Genomic DNA, 5,333 nt, shown 5'->3' on the forward strand with positions numbered 1-5,333 from the left:
ACACTAAAACTCAGTAAATTCAAACATAAAACATAATACTTACAACATTGGGGTGCCTCAAAATAAGCGCTTGTTTAATGTCAATTAGCTCGACGGTTCGGTGGTGAAATCACGGATCACCAAGAGAAATTGTAGTTGTCCCCCGATCAAACTCACCACCAAGATAAATCTTCAATCTTTGTCCATTTATAGTCCAAATTTATTTTGACAGAGGGTCCTCTAGCACAATCACACCATAATATTATACCTCTTTCACTACAAATGATCCTGACCATTTGGACCTTAGCTTGCCCGGGAATATTTTAAGTCGTGAATTAAATGAAAACACCATTTGTCCGGCCTTAAAATCGTTATAAATAATCTTCTCGTCATGATAATGTTTTACCTTTTCTTTTTAAGGCTTGTTTGAATCATAGGCATGATACCTAATTTCTTCCAACTCATGCAATTGCATCTTTCTCTTGTCTATGGATAAATTAGGATCGAAGTTCAAAAACTTCAAAGCCCATAATTCTTTAAGTTCTAATTCGATCGGGAGATGACAAGATTTACCTGTAAGACCCCAATTTTGACCCTAAGATCCCTCATGCTATCTCATCATTTGCATTGGCTTTGGGATCAAACCTTGGTATCCTCCTTACCCCCCATTGATTGCGTTTGCATTGGGAGAGATCACCAAGCATATTTGATTGTGTCATACTTTAATTTTCTTTGTTTACTAACTAAAATACCAAAAATATGTCTATGTATAGCTTTGTTTCTTTTGTAGGTTGTGTGTGCATCTAAGAATGCATCCTCAAGCTCACAACTAGGGTTTGAGACCCTCAGTGCAAGGAAATCAATCAAGATATGGTTCACAATGGTCTAGACATCATATATGGATCCCCATGTTATTCATTTATCATTTGGATCAAGAGTTCATCAAGAGTTTGAAGCTAGTTTGCTTTGGAAACCCTAATTCATCTCGGTATCTTGTGTGACTTCCTCAACAAGTTTATTTAACATTAGGTCCAATATATCAAGGTATAATTCACCATAAATCACCTTATGCATACATGATCCTCCATGAGCCTAATATATCAAGAGAACTTCAAGTTTGCAAGTTGGATCAAAGAGGTTGACTAGAGAAAGTCAACTAGTCAAAACTGGGGTTCCCTAGACCCTATCTTCTACATTTTTGTCATATGAAAATGATTCCAAGATCAAAGTTACTCCTTATGAAATTCCAAACAACTTTCATGTTGACATCAAGAGATAGTTTTTCATGGAAATATTATAGATCATTTTGTATGTGCCCTAGTTAGGAGGTCAACTTCCAAGGAGCATAACTTACTCAATTTTTTATGAGATGAAGCCCATCCAAGTTTCATAATCAATTTCAAGATTTATTCTCCAACTTTTATTCTTTGAGAAAATTCAAATTCAACTTGCAAGGGCATGTGCAAAGAGGAAACATTAAGGTCATTTTGGGCCATTACCATTGAACAAGCAATTTTCCTCAACTTCTAAAATTCACAACTCCCTCATTCCAAATCCAAATGAGGTCAAATTTGTGACAAAGTTGAAGAGGAATTAAATAGCTACAACTTTTCTAAAGGAACCATTTCCATTTGAAGCTCATAGCAAACATTATTCAAGGTGGATGAAGTGGTCATTTGACTTGGTACTTAGAAAATTTTCAATTATGTTTGATTTATCAAACTTCCACCTCAAAACGCATCATGATCCAAGCTCCAAATGGAAAAGTGTTCAACATCAAAGGTGTTCCCGTTGATGTCACCTTTCCAAAAAGTCCAATATCACTTCATTTAGACACGATTTGAAGGACTTGCGCATGGTTCCTTTCGTAGGTTTGTTTTAGAAAGATTTGAATCCAAGTATCCATTTCCTTTTGCATGCTTACATGTTATTACTGCAGGGTCATTTATGCACGAATTGGAATGTGATAGCATTATGAATTGGGCCCAAATCATTGCCCATGCATCCATGCATCAAAGTTGCTAAAATTGTCAAAGTTTCAAAATGTGTGGAAAGCAAGTTGCTAGGCTATATATACATGACCATTATGATCAGAAGGAGGACCCTTCTTCCCAAGTATTGAACCCTTGCATCCCTAGCCTCAATTAAAGGATAAACTTGAAGATTTCACTTGAAATCGAGTTTCAATTCTCCTTCTGTTTTGAGATTGAAACTCCAAGAATCCAAGCCTCTATTTGATCCGTTTCACTTCCTGCAAACTTCTAGGGTCAAGCCAAGGCAAATTAGAAGCAAGATCAAGTTGAATTAAAGCTACCCGAAGGTGATTTTTCTCAAATACATTTTGCAATGCTTCTTTATGCGCTTCAGAATTCATAAGCAGAGACAACACTAAAATCTTGGAAGGAGTTTGGAGCAACTGTTCCACCATATTGAATTCATTCTTCTTTATCAAACGAAGAACCTCATCATCATCGTTAGGCTTCAAACTGCTGGATTCACCAGACTAACACTTTGGAGCACTAACCAAATTTGCTGCAGGCACTTCAACCTTCTTACCAACATCCTCTACATCTTTTGAGAAAACGGGACCAAAAACACGACCACTGCGGGTCACCTTCGCAATATCAGCAATATTTACAACATAATTAGTCGTAGGCAATGGGACCTCTTGACAATTCTCTACCATTGTTGCATTATACTGATAGGGAACAGCTCTATCGGATGCATACGGGACGGGGCCTGCTAACCATATCACTAACGGCGATACCGATATGTTGATGCTATTACTACTGCTTCCATCAAATCGTATTACCACCCACTCAGGGGTCTTAAAGACTGACACTATCACATTGACATCATCTATATCCCTTGACTGTTGAATTTGGATTACATTCTTATCCATTAACTTCTGGATATCTCTCTTTACAACCGAACACCCACAGGGGTTCACACTGCAGATTGCACAACTGTCGTGGTCATGTTCATAATCACTAATGGTACATAGGGTCTTATGCATCTCAACCAAGGATCGACGGATACGTCGCACATCAAACACTCGGAAAATTCCCCGACAATAATCTACCATATTAACAGAGGGATTACCATGAGCAGGCAATGTGTTAGCTTTAACATTCGGCACACCGTCCTCAAAGGACACCATCCCACTTTTCACTAGCTTGTGGACCTCGTATTTTAACGGGTAGCAGTTCTCGATATCATGACCAGGAGCCCCTTGATGAAAGGCACAACGAAGTTCTGGCTTGTACCACCATGGAAGTGGTTCTTGAGTTTGTGGCGGATTTCTTGGTTCGAGAAGGTTCTTGAGAACCAAGGATGGATATAACTCAGCATAGATCAAAGGAATAGGGTCAAAAGAGACCTTCTTCCTCTCAAAGTTATGTTGTTGTTGTTGATTATTGGTGTTGTTGTAGTTGTTTGTTATTTGTTGTTGTTGTTGACGTTGTTGTTGAATTGGCATAGATTGATTATTGGATAACGCTGGAATAACGGATGATACTTGATGATGATGCTGACGTGGTCGTGGATTTCTTCTGACATGACGCCTCCTCTGCCTCCCTGCTGATAGTGCATTGGTTTCACCTTCCTTCTTCCTAGCGAAACTATTACAATACTTCTTGCTCGAAGATATCTCTTCCTTAGACAAACGTCTCTCATAGACACCATCTTCTAATCCCATCCCCATGTTTACCATTTCGGTAAAATCACTAGGGGCACTAGTAATCATTCGTTCGTAATAAAACGAACTCAGGGTCTTAAGGAAAATCTTAGTCATCTCTTTTTCTTCCAACGGAGGGTTGATCTGAGCAGCAAGCTCTCTCCACCTCTGGGTGTATTCTTTAAATGTCTTTTTGTCCTTATGAGACATCGACCTCAGTTGGTCCCTATCTGGTGCCATATCAACGTTGTACTTGTACTATTTCACAAAGGCTTCATCCAAATCATTAAATGTGCAAACACTTGCACGATCCAATCCCATGTACCACCTCAGAGCGGCACCAGTCAGATTGTTCTGAAAGTAGTGAATTAATAACTGATCATTATCAGTTGGCGTCGTCATTTTCCTGGCATACATGACGAGATGGCTAAGAGGGAAAGTATTTCCCTTATACTTTTCAAAGTCAGGGACTTTGAACTTCATCGGGATCATGACATTTGGAACTAAGCAAAGTTCTGCAGCACTCTTACCGAACAAATCTATTCCCCTCAAGGTCTTCAACTCCTTTCGCAGCTCAAGGAATTGGTCTTTCATCTCATCCATCTTCTCATAAACATCCATACCCTCATATGGCTCGGAAAGGTAGATGGTGTCTTCAACACGAGGCAGAGTGTGAACAACTGGAGGTGGAACAGACATTACCAAGCTAGATATCGGCATGGAAGCAAAAGTAGGCGCAAACAATTCGGGCACAAAGTTCGGAAGAATTCCCCAAGGAAATCCGACAGGCATAGTTGGAGCAAACTGGGTGGAAGGCACGGTTGAAGTAACAACCTCTGAAATGACAGTCCTCTGAGGAGGAGGAGTTGCAGGCGTTGGGGAAGATTGACTCTGAGCAGCTAGAACAGACTTTATCATGGCAGTCAAGAGAGCAATCTCGTCCTTCAACTCTCGGTTCTCTTGTTCTAAGTGTTCCATGATTCTCGGATGATTGGCGTGAGTATTGTATCGATGAGTCAGTTTGGTTGAAGCATAGAAGAATAACCAATAAGACATCTGGCGGAAGAGAAACCTGTTATGCAAATGATGCATTAAATGCAATATTTTGATTGTTTTTATTTTCAAGTATACAATAACAATTATAACAATTTGATTGACCATGAAAAATCTCTTTTATTCATATAATTCTGGAAGGATTACACCGAGTACATTTTCAGAAACCAAAATACAAATACAAGAGAAAAGGAGACTAATCATCCTAAGGATCCCCTAACAACGGTGTCATATGATCTGACTGTTGGCGCATACTTCCTTCGGATGCGTCAGACCTCGGACTCAAAAGAAGTCTTCATCTAAGCTTTCTCAAGGACAAGGTAATCAACAATCTTCTTCCAAGCACCGGAAGGCTGAGGCATACTAGAGGAAGATGAACCCTCTGGTTCTCTCTGTCTCTTCACTACTCGGTTTTCAAGAAGTTTAATAAGTGCATCTTTGTCTTTAGACTCAAGCTGCAACTCTTCATGCTTTCGGCTCAAAGCATGAAACCACTCTTCCCATATGTCTTTCTCTTGCTTCATCTTGGCGAGTCTGTCTTCCAACTCCTCTACATCTTGGTTAGGGAGAGTTGATGGCTCAACCACAACCATAGACATAGGTCTCTCACAAGCATAAGGCATCT

This window comes from Lathyrus oleraceus, chromosome 6, assembly GCF_024323335.1.
Source record: "Lathyrus oleraceus cultivar Zhongwan6 chromosome 6, CAAS_Psat_ZW6_1.0, whole genome shotgun sequence".
Taxonomy (NCBI): domain Eukaryota; kingdom Viridiplantae; phylum Streptophyta; class Magnoliopsida; order Fabales; family Fabaceae; genus Lathyrus; species Lathyrus oleraceus.